Source organism: Schistocerca cancellata, chromosome 1 (genome assembly GCF_023864275.1).
Source record: "Schistocerca cancellata isolate TAMUIC-IGC-003103 chromosome 1, iqSchCanc2.1, whole genome shotgun sequence".
Taxonomy (NCBI): Eukaryota; Metazoa; Arthropoda; class Insecta; order Orthoptera; family Acrididae; genus Schistocerca; species Schistocerca cancellata.
In genome coordinates, this window is record NC_064626.1 from 304,438,382 (window position 1) to 304,460,991 (window position 22,610).

The following is a 22,610-nucleotide window of genomic DNA, read 5'->3' on the forward strand; positions in this document are numbered from 1 at the left end:
CTCGCTTCTCTGAATCTTTGCTTCTTATGTTCTCGTTTTTCTGATCGTATATCTTGCTATCAAAGTGTTACACGTTAGGGAACTAAGATATGAATGTCTCATCGACAAGGGGAAGCGCTGGCCGAGATTGTCACAGAGTGGAGAAGGAGCTAGACGAGGCGACATGGGGACACTGAGGGAAAGCTGGCCCCAAATGATCTGATGTAGGCTTAAATCCAGTTCCACACGAATACGATTCCAAGTTGTTACCCACTCATTCACTTCGTACATATTATCTGAATATCGTGGATGAAGAAAGTGAGAAGGGCAAGAAACCAGGAGACCAGGAATAAACTCGAAGGCAATGCGCTGAAGAGCTGTTTGTCACCCCTAGATTTTACCTCAAATAGACACCCTACATACCGAAGTCGGTGGCATTATACTAGATGAAAAATGTTAGCACAAATATCATCTTTGACAAGTCCAATATCTCCGAGCAATAGACACTAATGCACACAGATACTCTCTTTTGTTTTTTACTTGTTTTTTCTTCAGCAGAAGACTCATGATTACTATAATTTCGTTCATGTCAGCTTAGTGTATGGGAAATTCAGTGAAAGAGTAAGAATGGTCAATAGAGGTATCCACCAACAAATTAATTTGTACATTTTCTACCCGGCATTTACATCCCAAGACGTGGAAGCAAAAAAGGATGAACCAAATGTACTCTATCTAGTAGCCCGAAAGCCGTGCGTCACAGTGAGCTGTCTGTGAATTCCCATATACTCTGCACCATCATCATTCGTGGTTCTTCATTTACTTGTGTGTGATGTGTACAACCCACACAGCCAAGTCATCATTTTATGATGATCTGCCAGTGTACTATGCAATTGCCGTTTGCAGCGGATGCAACAAACAGATGAAATGGAAGTAACTCAGTCAGCTGCTAATAGATGTATTTGGGTCGCGCAGACCATGTTCTCTGCAATGCTTCCCGCATTTGTCCAAGCATGCACGACGCAAGAAAGTCATGGGGAATTTGAGTTTTGACATGATCAAACGTATAATAATTCTGTTAGATTCACACCTAGGGACTCGGTTGGTACTTTGGTCTTTGTCGTCCTCTTCGAGCTACGTGCTGACACTTCTTGCTGTGTGTTGATCCCATGCATAGGCCAATGTAGGTACAGAGTGCTTTACATGTGGAAAACTCCACAAAAAAAGTTTAACAGTTGCGGCACTTCAGTTGTTCGTCTAGGAACCGTTTCAGAGCATTTGTTCCCCAACTTTTTCCCCGAATACGTCGAAGTCCTTCCGTACTACGAAGCAGAAATTATTTTTCGGGTAACCGTCAGCAATCAGGAACATACCAGTTTCAATTCTGTATACGAATTCAAGTTCTGGAAAATATTTCGTACCATCATGGAGATTAAGTGATTGATTGATCGATCACGTTCTTCTATTTATTATATTTTACACTATACAATGCACTGTGAAATGCTCTTGTGTAGTACAAATTATAAAAAAGAACAGAATCAAAGTTTTTCAGTACATGCATCATAGTTAGCTTGGGGGCGGACGTCTTTTAATAATAGTGAATTATAAATATGGTGTACAATATTAGTTTCTTATTGCTGGTTGCCGGCCGTTGTGGCCGAGCGGTTTTAGGCACTTCGGTCCGGAACCGCGCTGCTGCTACGGTCGCGGGTTCGAATCCTGCCTCGGACATGGATGTGTGTGATGTCCTTAGGTTAGTTAGATTTAAGTAGTTCTAAGTCTAGGGGACTGATGACCTCAGATGTTAAGTCCCATAGTACTTAGAGCCATTTGAACCTTTTTTTAAATTGCTGCTTACCTTTATTACCGTATACCGCGTATAAATTATAGAAGTGCAAATATTAAAATGGTGGTCAGGTCTACTCATCATAAGTCTAGTGTAATGCTGCAGTACAGACTTCTGCCCAGTGTTGTTTCCACTGCAACTCTTTACTGATTTTGCACCTTCATAGCACACCATGGGACAACGTGGACAAAAGATGCCTTGGTTATTCCTCTGCAGTTTCTTCATACTGTGTGCAGACCCCATTACAAGAAATTGCACCTGTTCCAAACTATGCTGCTCAACTTCCAGATGAGCCAGTATACACATATTCTCCGTATTTTACTCGTAACGACTACTCCTTGCGGATCATATTACGGTTCTGGCTTTGGATTTATGAGGCAATGTGTTAAGAATTGTGAGTTGAGAAAACTTTCGGATGCTTCCACCCTTCATCCGCACGACTGAGAGCGCGATCTGGTATTCATATGTTAAACCAGTTGCATAAATGTGCGCTATTCGTTCGTCGAATATGATGTAGAAATCCCCCAACCGACATGTCTCGACAGGTAGGAAAAAGCATTACTAGTAGGGTGGCTTCAGACACTCGACAAGGGTTACTGGCACCTGAGCCACATTCATTAACTACTAGACTGTAGACTTACATTCGGTCTGAACCGGACCTGAAATACCTCTGCAACGTTCCAGAGTTGGATTTCGCGTTGTCTCACGGAATCGCTTAAGATAGAGGTTGGTACGATTCCTTTGGAAATGATACGTGCGATTACTTTTTCTGATAGTTTTGTATCTCAGCATGTTCCTCGTATCTAATGAGTCGTCATCGACGGGACATTAAAGCTTATGTTTCCTTCTTCCCGTTCATCTAATAGTTCTGTGTACTGAAAACAGCGGTCAATCTCAGTACTAGCAGATGAGGGCAACAGTGTTACTACAGGGTGTTTCAAAAATGACCGGTATATTTGAAACGGCAATAAAAACTAAACGAGCAGCGATAGAAATACACCGTTTGTTGCAATATGCTTGGGACAACAGTACATTTTCAGGCAGGCAAACTTTCGAAATTACAGTAGTTACAATTTTCAACAACAGATGGCGCTGCGGTCTGGGAAACTCTATAGTACGATATTTTCCACACATCCACCATGTGTAACAATAATATGGCGTAGTCTCTGAATGAAATTACCCGAAACCTTTGACAACGTGTCTGGCGGAATGGCTTCACATGCAGATGAGATGTACTGCTTCAGCTGTTCAATTGTTTCTGGATTCTGGCGGTACACCTGGTCTTTCAAGTGTCCCCACAGAAAGAAGTCACAGGGGTTCATGTCTGGCGAATAGGGAGGCCAATCCACGCCGCCTCCTGTATGTTTCGCATTCAGGAAATTAAAGACGTCGGCCGTGTGATGTGGCCGGGCATCATCTTGCATAAACCACGAGGTGTTCGCAGTGTCGTCTAAGGCAGTTTGTACCGCCACAAATTCACGAAGAATGTCCAGACAGCGTGATGCAGTAATCGTTTCGGATCTGAAAAATGGGCCAATGATTCCTTTGGAAGAAATGGCGGCCCAGACCAGTACTTTTTGAGGATGCAGGGACGATGGGACTGCAACGTGAGGCTTTTCGGTTCCCCATATGCGCCAGTTCTGTTTATTGACGAAGCCGTCCAGGTAAAAATAAGCTTCGTCAGTAAACCAAATGCTGCTCACATGCATATCGCCGTCATCAATCCTGTGCACTATATCGTTAGCGAATGTCTCTCGTGCAGCAATGGTAGCGGCGCTGAGGGGTTGCCGCGTTTGAATTTTGTATGGATAGAGGTGTAAACTCTGGCGCGTGAGACGATACGTGAACGTTGGCGTCATTTGGACCGCAGCTGCAACACGGCGAACGGAAACCCGAGGCCGCTGTCGGATCACCTGCTGCACTAGCTGCGCGTTGCCCTCTGTGGTTGCCGTACGCGGTCGCCCTACCTTTCCAGCACGTTCATCCGTCACGTTCCCAGTCCGTTGAAATTTTTCAAACAGATCCTTTATTGTATCGCTTTTCGGTCCTTTGGTTACATTAAATCTCCGTTGAAAACTTCGTCTTGTTGCAACAACACTGTGTTCTAGGCGGTGGAATTCTAACACCAGAAAAATCCTCTGTTCTAAGGAATAAACCATGTTGTCTACAGCACACTGTGAACAGCACACGCTTACAGCAGAAAGACGACGTACAGAATGGCGCACCCACAGACTGCGTTATCTTCTATATCTTTCACATCACTTGCAGCGCCATCTGTTGTTGAAAATTGTAACTACTGTAATTTCGAAAGTTTGTTCGCCTGAAAATGTACTGTTGTCCCAAGCATATTGCAACAAACAGTGTATTTCTATCGCTGCTCGTTTAGTTTTTATTGCCGTTTCAAATATACCGGTCATTTTTGAAACACCCTGTAGATACCGTAAGTTGTACAGTTTCTAGCGCAAATACATTCGAAATCACGAGCGATTCGGGGCAGAGCACGTGGAGCCTCGCCAGCTGAGGGCGTGTGAGTGTGGCCCGCAGCTTCCGTAGCAGGGCGGGGCGATGCCCCCACTTGTGGACGCAGGCCAGGCCACCTGTGTTTGCGCTTTCACTCCTGCGGCGGCCCACCATGAATGGGGACCGAGTGCGCGGCTCCAAGGCTGTCGTGGCTCGCGCATGGAGACTTCCTGTCATTGGAAGAACCGTCGCCCGATGGATCAAGTTGAAGAAAACATGGCATGTTACCGACAAATTTCCAGTTGATATTTATGTCGTATGAATTATTATCTCACAATGAGAAACCTTACCCAGACGACACCCCCCCCCCCCCCCCCCGCCCTCTCCTCCCAGATTTAAATTTTACATGTTTCCTTAAATCAAGCGAAAATGAGGCTGATTCCTTTCAAAGAATTGGCTGATTATTTATCCAATCCTGAGTCAGTTGTGCTGTGTCTCTAATAACCTTCTTTGCAGTGTCTTACAATCCTCCTCTTCTTTCCGACTGAATAATAACGAACAGAGGAATCTCTCTAGTCTCGTTGAAGAATCCATCCCAACATTAACTGCCTCCAGGCAGCCCCCTGAATAGAAGTTACCACAACGCTACCTGGCCCGTGATCATCAGGGAGAAATAGTCTGAACTGTTCCTTATGTAACAACCTAATTATTATATCATCCACTAAAAACAAAGGTCTCAAAGACGATTCAAACGGCATCAGAATTTTACCGAGTGGAAGACTGGCAGTGAAAGGCTACGTTCACATAAATAAGTATGAACCTCTCACAATCATTCACTAACAAAACTACTGAACAATTCAATAGCCGAAGCCATTTTACTTCATTGTATCCAGATTAAGCCTTCGCATTTTTCTTTCCAGGTTTTGTAACGACCGCATCACATTCAGAGCGTAGAATGTTACCGTTCGTTAGTTATTCAATCTTTCCCTCATGGTCACTTCCCCTTTGGTTCAAATGGCTCTGAGCACTATGCGACTCAACTGCTGAGGTCATCAGTCGCCTAGAACTTAGAACTAATTAAACCTAACTAACCTAAGGACAGCACACAACACCCAGCCATCACGAGGCAGAGAAAATCCCTGACCCCGCCGGGAATCGAACCCGGGAACCCGGGCGTGGGAAGCGAGAACGCTACCGCACGACCACGAGATGCGGGCTCACTTCCCCTTTGCCAGTCCCTTAGAGATCCAAACAGGTGACTAATCGAAATCTTTTGCAATTGCAGATATCATACAAAGCATATCCCGGTACAAAGAAATAACTTTTTCGCAGTAACATTGCCGAGGTTGAAGTCTATCAGCATGATGGAGGAACCTCTGTGAAGCTTGGCAGACACGGAGAATGAAAGATCATCTCTTAGACTACTGGACTATAGTGTGTTATCTTCAACTAAATAGGCGGGGTTAGGGATTTTCTCTGTCAGGGTACTGGATGTTTGTGTTGTCATCATTTCATCATCATTCGTGACAGTGGCTAGATTGGACTGTGTAAAAAACTGGACTGCGTAAAAATTGGGACTTTGTACGGGCGCTGAGGACCGCGCAGTTGAGCGCCCCACAAACCAATCATCATCATCTTCATCAGCTGAATAGCGGTGGCTCGTCATTGAAAAGAACGCAAAATCCCCAAGGCTGGCAAAGTTTTGCAGGAGTTCGAAATATAGCGAGTGCTTCAATGAGAGATGTTTTTAATAATTTCCATTCCGAAACTCTGTCTCCGAATCTGGCAGAAAATCCAAAGAGATTCTGGTCATACATAAAGCACTCCAGTGGCAAGACGCAATCAATACTTTCACTGCGCGATAACATCAGGAAGTCACTGCTGACAGTTCCACTAAAGCAGAGTTATTAAACACAGTTTTACGAAACTCCTTCATCAAAGAAGACGAAGTAAATATTCCAGAATTCCAATCAAGAACAACTGCGAAGATGAGAAACATAGGAGTAGATATCCTCGGTGTATCAAAGCAGCTTAAACCACTTAATAAAAACAAGGCCTCCGGCCCAGACTTTATATCAGTCAGGTCCCTTTCAGAGTATGCTGATGCCATAGCTCCATATTAAGCAATTACATACAACTGCGCGCTCACAGGAAGTTCCGTACCTAAAGACTGGAAAATTGCTCAAGTCACACCAATACCCAAAAAGGGAAATAGGAGTAATCCGCTGAATTACAGGCCCATATCACTAACGTCGATTCGCAGTAGGGTTTTTGAACATATACTGTATTCGAACATTGTGAAGTACCTCCAAGTAAACGATTTATTGACACATAGTCAGCACGGATTCAGAAAATATCATTCTTGCGAAACACAACTCGCTCTTTATACTCATGAAGTAATGAGTGTTATCGACACGGGATGTCAAATTGATTCCATATTGTTAGATTTCCAGAAGGCTTTAGACACCGTTCCTCACAAGCGTCTTCAAACCAAACTGCGTGCCTATGTAATATCGCCTCAGTTGTGTGACTCAATTCGTGATTTCCTGTCAGAAAGGTCACAGTTCGTAGTAACAGACGGAAAGTCATCGAGTAAAACAGAAGTAATATCCGGCGTTTCCCAAGGAAGTGTTATAGGCCCTCTGTTGTTCCTGATCTACATTAACGACCTAGGAGACAATCTGAGTAGCCCTCTTAGATTATTTGCAGATGATGCTGTCATTTACGGTCCTGTAAAGTCATCAGATGACCAAAACGAATCGCAAAATGATTTAGATAGGATATCTGTGTGGTGCGAAGAGTGGCAATTGACGCTGAATAAACAAAAGTGTGAAGTTATTCACATGAGTACTAAAAGAAATCCGCTAAATTTCGATTATGCGGTAAGTCACACAAATCTGAAGACTGTAAATTCAATTAGGGATTACAATTACAAATAACCTAAATTGGAACGCTTGTGGGTAGAGCAAACCAAAGACTGCGATTCATTGGCAGAACTAATGAACGCATCCCCAGGACCACACACATGGGCTAACAGCACAGGAAATCGTAAGTAACACCGAACGATAATTTCACATGACGAAACTTGTGCTACAAAAGTTGATTCTAACCTGAAAAACAAGATAAAACCATCACAGAATATAACTGGGGACATATTGTAACTGCCTCATAATACATTTATTAGATGTATAAAAAGAAGCATGTATTGCAGGCCACTTAAGATGCTTCACAAATTAAAAAAGCGAAACGCGTATGGCAATAAATAAGCTGCCTTCAATTAGCTGCATAGACAGAACATACCTCCATGCTTCCTTTTAATTGGTGTCGTATTGTCTGAATCGCTTTACGACATTTTGGTCTGATGTAGTTGCTGTCAGTGCCTATCATTTGAGAGTGCGTCTCTGTGACGCCATTAAAGTTTTCTTGATTGGTGTGGTTACGTATTCAACTTATACGCCGTAACTTTGTCAACATTCGTCGTATAGGTATACGATAAACATGTGGTCAGACTTTCTGTAGCTGTAATGGGTGAGATATAGTTTGACTCTCACTGGAAACAGCGGTCGGGTCTTTCACAAGCTGCAGCCACCAACATTCGAAGTTACCTGAAGGTTATTCCGTAGAACTTGAGTAGAGAACTCAGCTTCCTCCACCTGGGCAACCCAGTCTGGCTGTCAAATGTCAAACTTTGACTCAGGTAACCGCCTTTGGCTACTCTAACCCTCCTCCTTTTAGCCCTCTATGCAGCCCCACGTACCTACGGTTGTGTTACGGCAGCCAGTTCAGGCTATCGCTTCACTTGCCGATTCTGTTCGTCAAGTCAGAAAAGGTGAAAATTCCAGCAAGAAGTTTTGAGTCTGTTCATCAGACGTGACCCATAAAACCAATTGCTAGGAAACTCTGAAGAAATGCAGTTGACAGGGCATGATCCCCATACGCCACTCAGTTTTAATTAGTCGTAGACGTTATTCAGGTTTACTGAGAAGTTTGATGTATATAAAGCATGGTTCTAGTGAATCATTAACAATTATTTGCATTTATGAAGTACTGGATGAAGAGTGAGAGAGTGAGTTAGTTTGAGCTTGGAATTAGTTTTATTATCGATTAAAGTTTTTACACCATTGGGTAGATTTTCAAAGATTTTTTACGGCTGAATACCTCGCACCTTTCTAGTCTACACTAAGGCTTAACAATGGATAGTGTAAGTCATTTGCCCTTCTAGTGATATATTTATGAACGATACTGTTGTTTTCAACTATGATTGACTGATGACAACAAACTTCATAAGAGAGTAAATGAACGGAGGGGTTGTTGCCAGTATGCCCAACTGTTTAAACAGATTACTCCCTGCAGGGAATCTGAGAGCAAAGGAAAATCAAGATACGGTGTATTCTCATAGTATGGCAAAATATCTTATAGAATAACACGATTGTTCCGTAAAACGGAAGTACACGGAAGTTTTCGATCCAGAAGCTCTATAGACAAGATAATCCGGCACGCTAAAAAGGAACGTAACCCGTTTACCCAGCCTGGGATTTACAAAATCAACTGCAGCACATTTGGAAATTTTTATATCGAACTGGCTGCAGATCATTTAACACGAGATTGAAGGTACATATTCTCCCTCGCTATATCAACGCTTCATCATTTACGTCTAGCGTACATAAGAGCCATGTCATTAAAGATATTGACGATGCTGTCCACCTATTGCATGAAGTGGATTACAGATGTCTCATGAATATTTTAGAAGTGGTCAACATTTACAACCATTTTCATAAGCACCTAGCAAAAACTGATATACAGACACAGTTGAAACATAAGTTTTTCGAACTTTTTTTTTCAATTTTGAAACAGTTATGATTTATGCTATTTAGCCTTGTGCTTGCAGTATATCTTCCTACCTACAGAAGAGTATAAGATACAACTTCTTTTCAATGGACCTTTCCCCCACAAGTAATATGTGACTACTAGACATTAGAGACAATTTTACTTCATTATGCTGTATCTTCACTTACATCCATGGCTTAATACTCTCCCTGTTTTTTGTCCTACAGTCTTAAGAGATCATAATTTGCTAGTTGATGTGCAGCGGTTATATGAAGTGTCTCACTGGCTGTGATGATATTCCATGCAACCGTTCATAGAGCCGGCAAAAAACTTAAGAGGACACAGCTTTTCGTTCCGTATGTGTATAGTGGTAATGTGTGTGTTTTCGTTGTGGTTTGGCTGCCTCATTCCTCCCTGAAACGCATGTTGAGACGATTGTACGTATCCAGCTTTCCGTAAAAAAATTTAAAGCTTCAGGTGTTCCCTGATATAAGCACGTTTCCTTTACGAGTTTTTACGCATAACATTTAGTTTAAACATATGCGGTAATGCTTTCTACAAAGTTTGTTTAACCTGTTTTTGTATCTCTGACTACACAATCATGCAATTAAATTCGCTGACTTGTACACCATTTGATTTTTGGATGTTGACCATGTCATATGCAGTTTCAATTGAAATGCAAACTGGAAGATTTTAATGTGGTTTACGCTGGCACAGCGATAAAGACCTGTACAAGTGTTGGATTTTATAGTTTTACATACGGAATTCACACCTGTTGAAGTAAATTGTAACGTCATTTATGGGTAATGCCAAATTTAATTCATATTTTTACGTTTTTAATGTGAACTGTGCTAATTAGTGATGTACGAGTATATGCAGGTTGTGCCCTTTATCACCACGTTCACAATTAATTTTTATTAGGGATAGCATTAGATGTTGCTTCCTCAATACAAATGTGTGGAGGATAAGATACTGTTCTTCACTGTGACGAAAGTGTATAAGAAATTTTTACGTTCATTTCTAATATTTTTCTATTCTTCAAGCTGATGTCACTAAGTCAATTGTTTCATTTCTGGGTAGCTTGAAAATTGCCAAGGGATCGAAATTAGCTAATAGTGCAAAAGCAGTAGAATAGTCAGGTGAGTTCCTGCCTACCTTGAAATCGGGTTTGACCGCTTGACTGATGAACATAGATGTTAAGTCCCATAGTGCTCAGAGCCATTTGACCGCTTGTCGTCAAAATTACGACCTGGCACGTGACCCTGATAGCAAATACACCGTCTCGGCTAATTGGGCTGTCTTGTGCCCTGTCACTCCTTCCCCCTTTTCTTCCCATCTTTTTCTCCTCCTCGTCGTCGTCAAGTACTCTTCAGCCAATGGGCTTAGTGCTCCCATGACTACTATTAACTGTGCGAGAAGCGCCGGCGCCACTTGCTTCCAGTACTTCAAGCGGTAAGAGCCGCAGCAGCAGTACCGTACCGTACATATCACTTTACAAATTCGCTAATACATCTGATTTCATTAGGATGGTCGTCTCTCCCTGTGTAGGGAGAGATTCAGATATTGTTAAACGACATCGCCGCAACGAAAAGAAACGCCATGTCAGGAATCATATCCATGGTGCCCTAGCCATCGCTCCACACGCCAGGCGGTATGTCACTGATATCAAATTGATAGGCTAATTAATTAAATTGATTATGAGAGTCACTTTGCGCGAACCGTGGCAAGGCGCCTGAGACCGCACGGCTACCCCGCGCAGCGTAAGATAAGAGAAATTAGGAATCGACAGCTGTTTTGTCCTCTCTAACACCGTTTTTCTGTGAGTGGCACAAGTTACGATACTGAGCGCGTGTCTTAGAAAGAGAGACTACATATTTATGTGACACGTACCCCTCTCGTTAGTAATAAACGACCTACAGCTCGAACTTTTGTTCAGCAGTATACGTATGTAAGCATTGATCTGTCAGTAAAATATTAATTCTCGCGATAATTATAGCCCACATGCATTAATCCAGATTGATAGGTGTATCAGACTATCGATCAAATCCCATATTTTTTAGTAAAACACACCACGAAAATCCTGAACATGTTATATGGGTCACAATTATAAATTCGAAGGCCATTTGTAGCTGTTTATGTACAACATCATATTGATGTTAGCGCTGCTGCGTGATGGAACCATAAGATATTTGGGAAGACTGTGTCTCTACCAGTCAAAGCAGAGAGTGCATAAAAATATTGCTTTCCCAGTCTTGGTAAAGCGCGGTGTTCTTGTATTCTTCACACTCTAAAAAAACTATGGTGAGGTATTGTATCCAATACTGGTTTGCTTACAAACTATGAAAAATCTTTCGGGAGGTACTGTATCCCATACTGATTTCCTTACGAAGTATAGGAAATATTCCAACCTAGAGGTAGTCCACAGTAGAACTGTCAGCATTGCCGTTTGATAACACAAGTAATTAACTTTCAAGCTAAATACTTCAAACTATAGACATGCAGAGCATAGCATTATAACCAATTTTTGATCCTGACTATACAGAATGTAGGCATAGCCACATTAGTCAACAGCATTTTTATTTTAGTTCTCCAGGAGATTCCTGTTTAGATGCCCTTAGTGGAGGACAAACACAGAAATGCGTCTTAGCATGGTAATACGACCACCTACAGCAAATGCAAACTATTGGATAAGGCTCGTGAAGACGCCATCAGTCCACTGATCTCCTGGTCATACCTTCTAAATGTGCCTGAACCTGCAATCCAATTGCGCTATTTTTTGTGTGCTGCGATGTGGATAACGCAGGACCAGTGGGGGTGGAATGTAGGGTCCAAGAGACAACGGCAAACACCATGCACTCAATATGGTAGTACTTTCGGTGTCACCTAAATTTGGTTGCAATTACATTATTTGATGTGCATGCTGTGATGTGAACACACACCAGGGGTACAGCGGATGTGATTTTTTTCTGCTTGCATGACGTCGAAGAGAAGAATCGAAACAAAAATGGTTGAATGTACGATAAATGGTTCTACACAAACTCCAAGAAATAATATTAGGAAATAATCTAAGTCGTGTAGGTACAACAGTTATGCGATCCATACTACCTACAGAGCTCCTTCTGAATCCTCTATTAGAAAACTTCTCGTGGTTTCACATCTATTAATATCGATATGCAATCATGCTACATCCAGACATTTTGTTAAGATTCCAAATACATATGACTTGCAATTAGTATGTATCGGGTGGAGAATATCACAGCATTCATAATAAAATAACATTAGTGGTGCCTCATCCACACATGGAACCAACGGCAGTAAGACAAAGTAGCCTTGTCAACATTTCTCTATCTATAATGTACCATCTTTCTGACATTCTAAGAGATCTCTCCTCTTTGCATCATTTCATGAAACTATCCAGACGCTTTGGTCTAGTACTTAAGTCGGGCCAAAAAAATTTTTTTTAAATTGGCTACACTCTCAGTACAAATACAGATAACCTGCATAACTACGCCATATTAGGATTTTACGGCATTATTGACGTTTTCTAAATTTTTATTGATATTTTCTATACGTAAATGTACAAGTGTATGTATGCTTTTATTGCATACATAACCCACGTGTATCTTGCTATTTACACCATCCAACTTCGATACAGAGCCAACGTATCTACTTCTTCCTCCAAGTGTGAAGCTAAAATAAACATGCATCTATTCTGTTGAAAACACACGGATCAACACAACTGGGAGAGGTCTTATCGATGTATTTTCCATGATCACCAGGGATCAACAATATCAGCATCAAAGACTGGTGAAAGTAAACAATCAGGAATACAGGGTTTCTTCTGCAGCACCCACATCCGTCTTCGGTACAGATTCGCCGCCAACACCAAGCCTGTTATATTAAGCGTAAATGTAGGGTGCAACAATGTCAACCATGTAAACTGTTTGGGCATTTGGAACAATGTCAACCATGTAAACTGTTTGGGCATTTGGAACAAAGTTTTACACACAAGGATTCTATCACCACCACCACTCCACCCCCTTAAGTGGAAGCGTCCACTGTACAGCACACTCAGTTACGGTTATCACAGCTCACCTCAGTGTAGAATCTGTGACAGACGTTTTTCTGGCCAGCTACAGGGAAGGAAAGTTGTACACATTCTTATCAAATACTGTCTCTCAAGTATTGGTGGCAAGTGAGTATGTATTTCGTGAAGTAGAACTGAATCCTTCATGCTTTAGGATAAACAGTATAAGGGGGGGGGGGGGGGGTAATGTTAATTTGCCTGGTTCGGCAACGCTAGGATTCCAACCAGGGTGGGGGAATGGGGAAGGGATAACTTCCAGGTCAGTCTAGTTCTTTTGAATACATTATGGGAGTGGCAGTGATCAATGTGTTACAAATATTTACTATTAAAACAGTCTTGATCACGATTTATTTATCAAGGTCTTGATAAATAAACCGTGATCAAGACTGTTTTAATAGTAAGAAAAAAAAGTGTAGTTCGTAGTTCTCCCTATCGTTGGCAACATCTACAAAATTATACTTGGTTTAGATTTTCTGATACTGCGTTACACTAGTGTTGACTTGGAATAGCTATAGTAGAACTATGTTGAAGACTGTTTTATCTCATTTTTATAGCCAGAAACCCATTACAGATGCGAAAATTACACGTAAGCCATAAGCAGCTACCTAAACTGCTATAAGTCCGTTAAAGTTAGTTCATGAGATATGTAAACGGGGTACTAAAAATAAAAGGCAGCCCAGGTGGCTGGCTAGTGGGATAAGGATATCATATAGAACGAAGGGAATTATATCAAAATGTTAGAAGTAGTCACAATCAAGCTACAGCAGTGCATTACAGATGCTACTGTAGGATGCTTAAAAATGTTATTAGGAAGGCAAAGAGTATGTGGTATGCAAATAGAATAGCTAATTCACAGGATAAAATTAAAAACATAAGCTCAGTTGTGAAGGAAGTGTCTGGTCAGCAGCACAAGGTCGACGATATTAAGTCAGTTCGAAGAAAAACATTTCTGTTTTAAGAATGTGTGTGAAATCTTATGGGACTTAACTGCTAAGGTCATAAGTCCCTAAGCGTACGCACTACTTAACCTAAATTATCCTAAGGACAAACACACACACCCATGCCCGAGGGTGGACTCGAACCTCCGCCGGGACCAGCCGCACAGTCCATGACTGCAGCGCCTTAGACAAACATTTCTGTTACTGATAAGTCACATACATGTACAGTATCTAACAATCATTTTCTAAGCGTTGCTTGTGAATTAAATAAAAATTTAGTTTCTACAGGGAATCATGAAACACTCTTGGCAAATGCCTTTCCGAGATTGATGTCTGAAATACTCTTCTGTGATACAGATAAGGGGTTGATTGAGTCAATAATAAAATCACTGAAGACTAAGGACTCTCATGGATTTCATGGAGTGCCTAGCGGAATATTAAAGTATTGTGCTGCACATGTTAGCCTTGTATTTAGCCATACTCGTAATTTTTCCTTTAGGAATGGTCATTTTCCTGAACGATTAAGGAACTCAGCAGTAAAGCCGCGTTATAAAAAGGGAGCAAGGGATAATGTAGACAATTTTAGACCTATTTCTATGCCATCAGTGTTTGCTAAAGTTATTGAAAAGGCTTTGTGTATAAGGATAATTGATCATTATATATCACACGATCTGCTATCAAATTTATAGTTCAGCTTTAGAAGTCGTTTAACAACTGAAAATGCTATATTCTCTTTTCTCTGTGAGGTACTGCATGGGTTAAACAGAAGGTTTCAAATGCTAGGCACCTTTTTTTATTTAACTAAGGCGTTTGATTGTGTTGGTCACAAAGTAATGCTCCAGAAGTTGGACCATTATGGAATATGGGGAGTTGCTCACAATTGGTTCACCTCATACTTTAACAAAAGACAACAAAATGCCATTATTCACAGTGTTGAGAATGGCTGTGATAAGGGGTCTCAGTGGGGTATGGTCAAGTGCGGGGCGCCCTAGGGATCAGTGTTGAGGCCACTTCTGTTCCTTATTTATATAAATTATGTGCCCTCTAGTCATACAGGCACTAGCTTGGTAGTAAAGGATGTTGTGTGCAACATTGGCTCGGTTTCAAATAGTACACCTCATAACATAAGTTCATGGCTTGTAGGAAATAAACTAACACTAAATCACAGTAAGACTCAGTTTTCACAGTTTCTGACATTTTAATTTCACTGGATGGTGTTCAGATAGATAGTAAATTGTCGTGGACAGCCCACGTTCGGAATCTTGTTCAAAGACTTAATGCTGCCATTTTTGCTATTCGAGCGGTATCTGAAGTAAGTGATCGTTCGATACGAAAATTAGTCTACTTTGCTTATTTTCATTCGCTTATGTCGTATGGTATTATATTTTGGGGTAACTCTTCCCATTCTCACAAGATATTTTTGGCTCAGAAACGGACGGTTCGGGCAATAAGTGGTGTAAGTCCACGAACCTCTTGTCGATCCCTGTTCACGAGTCTGGGTATTTTGACATTCGCCTCTCAATATATATATTCCTCGCGGTCGTTTCTTGTTAACAATATTAGCTTATTCTCAAGAATAAGCAGCTTTCACTCAGTTAACACTCGATACAAATCAAATCTGCATTTGGATCGGACTTCCTTAACTCTTGTGCAGAAAGGTGAGCAGTTTACTGCTGGTTCCATTTTCAATAAGCTACCACTAGAATTCAAAAATCTTAGCAGTAATCCACGCGCTTTCAAATCGAAGCTGAAGAGATTCCTCATGGGTTACTCCTATTCAGTCGAGGAGTTCCTTGAAAAATTAAGCTGATTCTTGTATTGTTGATTGCGTTTACTTATGTCTTGATTTTTTTCGTGTTGATGAACATTTTATTTTTATCTGTTCTTAATTTTATGTTGTAATTTTATGTACTGACACGTTCCATCACCTTGGAGGCTTGCTCCCCAATTTGGTCCTACGGAATTTGATTTGTAAATAAATCATATTGAAGGTGATAGAAAATTACTCTAGGTAGATGAAGGAGGAAAATAGTGTCGAGAAGGCTTGGGAAAGAATGCAGCAGAAAAAAAAACACTGAGCAGGAAAAAGAACACGAAGAAACAGAAATGATTCCACGAAAAGTGTCAGAGAGCAGTGGAAAAAGAGGAAAGAAGCCAGGATGCTGTGGCTGCATAATAAAGAGATTGAGGACAGCAGAGAGACCTTCAAGGCTGTTAGAAGAGAAACAGCAAGAGTTCTACGAACAGAGAAAAGGAAATATCTAACTGGAGTTCTAGAATCTATAGAAGTGGAAAGCACTAATGGAAACTCAAAGAAGTTGTTTCAGTATACAAAGAAAAGTAAGAGAGGTTATCAAAGTGAAAACCTACTCATAAAAGATAAAAATCAAAATATGCTAATGCAGCTGGAAGATATCCTAGAAAGATGGAAAGAGTGTTTCTCAGAAATGTTAAATTGCACTGATCCGCACATAACCTTCAATTACGCGATGTCTGAGAGTGACAGCAATAATAATGACGAATGTTGAGTCACAAAACAAGAACTGATCCACATAATTCAAAACATGAAAAACAACAAGGCAGTAGGTGAGGACCAGATATCAGCAGAGATGTTAAAAGAGGCCGGAAGCAAGCTACACAAAGAAATTTATCACAATGATCTGGAAAACTGAAACAGTGCCTGAAGACTGGAAAACAGCAATAATTTGTCCCATACACAAGAAAGGAAACGGAATGGAATGTGGAAATTACAGAGGAATCAGTTTGCTGAACATAACATACAAAATCCTGTCAATGATAATTCTGGAAAAACTTGACCGTTACGCAGAAAATATCATTCAAGATTACCGGACTAGATTTCGAACAAACCGTTCCACAACTGATAATTTGTTTACTATACGACAGATCTTTGAGAAATACTGGGAATTTAACAAAACCATCCACTGTCTCTTCATTGACTTTCAGCGAGCCTATGACAGCATCCATAGAAGTAGCCTCTACAACACATTACGATAATTTAGTATACCCAGTAAAATCATTAGGATGATACAACTGTGCATGGATGGCTCCCAGGCAGCAGTGAAGTTCAGAGGATCCAATTAAAACATGCTTACGATAAGGAGACGCTCTTTCATGTGTCCTCTTCAACCTTGCATTAGAGTAAGTGGTTCGGGAGAGTAATTTACATCTATACAATGGTCTCCGATTCGAACACAGTGAAGTAAAACTCCTGGCTTACGCGGATGATATGGTGTTGCTGAGTGAAACTGAAGAAGAACTGAAAGACATGTATAGATCTCTCAGGCACAGTGCCAGCAAAATGGGGCTTTTGATTAACCAAGAGAAAACAGAATATATGGAAATAGGTCGAGTCATAAACCCAAATTCTTACTTTGAAATTGACCAACATGCTAAATTCAGCAAAATTCTTTAGTTTAAATACCTTGTATCACGTTTCAACATACAAAATATCGTAACAATCGATATAAACGAAAGAATAGCCTCAGGGTCAAGATGTCTGTACTCACTAAGCAACCCACTCAAAAGTAAAGCTTTTTCAAATACCACAAAGATGAAGACATACAACACTTACATCTGCCCCACAGTACTGTACGGTTCAGAAAGCTGGACGCTTACAAAGAATGAAAGAGAAAAACTGATTGTTTTAGAAAGGAAAGTAATGAGTAAAATCTGGGGACCTGTGTTGGAGAATGTCGTATGGAGAATTCGAAAGAACAATGCAATTTATCAGTTAATGAAGCAACCCACTATTATCTAGAAATTAAAAAGTAGGAGACTGCAATGGGCTGGACACGTGGCTAGAATGGAAAACAACAGAGTCACCAAGAAAGTATTTGAAGGAACTCTCCAGTCAACAAGACCATTGGACGGACTTCGTACAAGGTGGAAAGATGACATAGAGAAGGACATCGCAGCATTAGGAATTTCCGCAGGGTGGAGAGAGACTGCGAGAGATAGAAGGCCGTGGAAGCTGATCGTTGATGCAGCGCGTGGTCGACAGGGCCTGTGATCGCTGAGAAAAGAGAGAGAGAGATATGTAGGAGCTAATCTGCTTGTTAATTCTTTGTGTATGTTGAACATTTGTCTGAGAACGAAGAGTTACATAAATCACAATGTTTTGAACTACTTAGTTTGTCCTCTGTATGTAAAATTGACGGCAGCTGTGTTTTGCCGCTCAGCATTGGTAACGTTAGACCCAAAGAAGTAAGGCTGTCACATGGTAATCTAATAGCCTGCCTAGAGGAATTGGGTGAGGATGAATCAGATAGGATTCTCACATTGGTATACGCAACACTGGCACTTTCTGTCAGTTCAACTGCAGTGAGAAGGAAAGTATCACATTTAGAGGAAGAGGGTAAGGGCGACAAGGAGAGACTGTTGTGAGAAAACGTTGAGTTATTTGATACTCCTGGACCACTGCCTGCCACACCGCTAACTCAGCATCATATTCCCACTGGGAATGAACTGCTTGTCTATAAGGAACTGTACTTTATAAATCAAAAACTTCATGATGGGATCATAGAAGAAATGGAAGCCCGTGGACCATACCTGTTATCATTGTGCTTAAGAAGTCGTCAGATGCCAGTAAAGCATATAGGTTTTGTTGCGACTACAAAAGACAGTACTGATATCTACCCTGCGTCTAATATAACAGACATCTTAGAAAATCTAGACCTACGTCATTATCTTACAACTACGGACCTATGAAATGCATATCATCAATAAGAGGTAGCACAAGATCATCGTACAAAAACTAGTTTTACAATTCCGTTCAGTCATTTTCAGTATCGCCGTACAACGTATAAACTGAAAAATACACCAGTGGCTTTGTAGCACCTGACAGGTGGGGCAATACAGGCATTGAAACTAAAGCAATGTATGGTCAATTTAGTCGACATCTGTGTGTTCTCCAAGGAGATCCAGGAATGTATAGTATATTTCCGCAAAGTCTTTGACCGTTCACTAGCAGCAGAACTGACACACACAGCCTCAGTGTATCACAGGATGATCGTTACTTGGACCATACTATCAGCCAGGATGCTGTACGTGACAATTCGCGACTTGCTGATGCGATGAGAAACTTTTCAATAGTGACTACAGTGAAGGAACTGCAATCATATCTAGGATTATCTAATTTCTGTTGGAAGGTTATTTCAAAATTTGCGGAAATTACAAGACCACTTTAAACGCTTTTTAAAGAAAGGAGTAAAATTTATATTGTCTCCAGATTGCAAAACTAGTCCAGTTCTCACTTTTCCACACTACCAGAAGCAATTTATACCGTTGTTTGGCGCTAGCAGTTTTGCCTTAGGCTATATTTTAAGACAGGAGGTCGACGGACTGTTCTGTAGCGTATGTATCGAAAAAACTCAGCAAGGTAGGAAAAATTATTCGACTATCGAGAAGGACATGCTTGCACTAATATATATAATAAATTATTTCCACTGTCATATGAGTGGACAATGCTTCAAAGTAATAACTGATCACATGGCACTGAATGGGATTTCGTGATCTAATCTAACCGCATGGGCATTAGCACTGAGTGAATTCGATTTCGAAGTAGTGCATCGATTGGGTAAATCACGCGGAAATGCAGGCGGAATTAGTCACAAAACACACGATGTAGAATAGATGCAGAAGAATGGCAAGCACATAGGAATTACCGAGATCGTGCGTCAGTACTAAGACAACAACGGTTGAGCACGTAAGACAAAATGTGGTTTGCACCAGCATAATTACGAAACGAAGTGTTGTGACAGGCTCATGATTCAATTTTAGCTGGACACTGCGGCAGCTGAACTATCGAACGCTGAGTTGCACAAAATCACTAGTGGACGATACTCAAACCATTACATCAAGAATTGTGCCCCACGTGCAAAAAGAGTGCTCAGTCATCGAAATATTTCTTTACAGAGATTACCATAGACAGGTAAAAAATATCACATGATTGGCATGGACATACCCAAACACCAGTGGGAAATAGTTACACGTTAATTATCATTGATTATTTTTCTTGTTTCGTGTCCATGATAGTCATACCTAACCAATATGCAAAAAACAATGGCCCAAGCGATGGTTAATCAATGCATACTTAAGTTTGGAACACCTGAGACATTGATAACAGACCAAGGAACGAGTCCTGCATCATATTTTGTAAGACAGTTGCATCAATCATTACGCGTTAAGAAACTCAGTATTAGCACATTACTCCTGCAGCGAAATGGAGAAACTAAAAAGAGTCCTCCAGATAATTGGGAAAATGTTGAGTTACTATACTGAAGGCTCGCCACCGCGACTGGGACAACCTGCTCTGTTATGTAGCAGTGGTGTATAGCTCAAAATCCACGAGAGTGAAGGCCCATCCTTGTACGAGTTTGTTCTCAGTCAAAAGATGGCATCTCCTTTTCAGATATGTAAGCCCCTCTCCAGGAAGAGATATATCATCGTTCGGAATTTCTATAAAAGAATGAAAAGTAATTGGTTCCAAATTAAAAAGATGAAAATAGAGGCCTTGGAACAACATGAAGGTATCCATAATTTTAAAAAGGCAACATCACAAAAGCATAATTTCAGGCAGTTGGTGGCACTAACCAACCCCTATCTGCCGAATTAAAAGACGTACTACCACGGACTATCAGGTAATACAAATAACGTTGCGTATTAATGTTAAATTACAACCCACAGCTCGTGCCACGGTAGTCCACGTAAGTTGTGGTCACACGTTTAAAGAACCACTGAGGCACTGCTTTTCCCTGCCAACACCTTCAGAAAGGAACGGAGAGTGCCTGAGAAAAAGGAAAATAAGTGCAAAATGAGGCCGTGAACGGAAGCATAAACTAACTACAGGATTGTAAGATAACGGTGGACACAATGTGTGTGTGAATGTATGCGAATTCTGCTTACTAGGGTTACGTGCGTATATGTGTTGTAGCTATGTTTATATTTCAAAATGTACTGAATTATAGAGGATATCGTTTTTTATGAAAGAGACTCTCGAGTGAACCTCAACAAGTATCTTATTTACGTATTACATTGAAAGAACTTCAATACGAAGCCTATTACAATACTGTTAATGATAAGAGAACATTAGCTTTTAGGTTGGCACAAAACCATTGATTTTACGTAGTATGGTCTATTAATTATGTTGTGTAGAGGGCACGTTTGGTTGATGTGAAACTTGCTGCCCATTATGTGCCATCTTGCAACAGACAGAAGGTTGTCACTGAATGCGGTTATGTATATGGGTATTAGGCTTAAGGATGAAGATTTTTGCTAAGTCTGTGTATTCATATAAGCTGTAGTATTAAAAAGAGAGACCCAAGACCTACACTCTGCGCAGGAATCACTGCTCTGTCGAACTGTGTCAATCACCATCCTGCTCTACACAAAGGGACACAATGTCCCCAGTTGTTTGAGTTTACCCTATTCCGCTTGCAGAGATTTGCGATGAAGCGTCAAGAACACATAATCACATACAAAAGAGAAATTTTCGAAACCACAGGATTGCATTGCTTATATTCTGTGGCAAACTCATTGGTCATCACATTTACTTACGAACAAGGACGTTACAATAGCACACAGCGCACATAGCTCTAAGGGCGACTATTGATTTATTTATTTATCCGATCTACCCTTTGAGAGCCTTCCTTAACAACGCTTCAGGCCCGACCCTTCTCATCTCCCTAGATCTGATGTTAGCTGCGCAAAATAGGCGCACATCAACGGAGCACCTATTAGGCCACCTGAAAAGGCGTCGTATAGATCATCCCCAACTCGTCACCATAGAACTGCAACCGCAGCTGGTTGTATTTTAGCCATAATACGTACTGCTTACTACCAATCCAACTGTAGAGCTGCCGAAATTTCATCCCTGCCACAGCCTAGAGGTGTAAATAGGACGCTTCCATGTCAATGGCCGGCCTGGTTAGCAGCAACGTTTCTTTCAGTGAGTCAACGGCCTGGTGCGTTGACCAACCTTTAAGTTTCTGCGATTCGACCTACTATGGACGTCGGTCACTGGGCCCTGCTCCTGACCTTTCTGCGTTAGACAGAAATGTGGCCTTTTTCACACAGTCAGAGCCGGATAGCAGTATTTAAATCCCCGAGGACCAGTCCGCCATCATCGAACAGCTGGGCAGTAGTATGATGTCCAGTCTGTGCCAATCGGTATCATACCAATGATGCTGCCGTCACTACTGTCGCTAGGCTGCGAACTGTCTTGTGCCTCTGTCTTCCGCTGCTTGGGCGGCTCAGAACACCGTCGCCTTCGTGCGACTAAGCCGCTGGGGTCCAGCCATATCAACATCTACTGCGGTTCTAGGGAGGACTCCTTCGCCCTGTGACGCAGGGGCGAGACAAGGTTTACTGCATTCTTGGTACAGCATCCGACGCTGGCCGTCCAGCTACGGGTTAGTGAGCGCGAGACTTCCTCTTACGCAACATGACAGACGCTCAG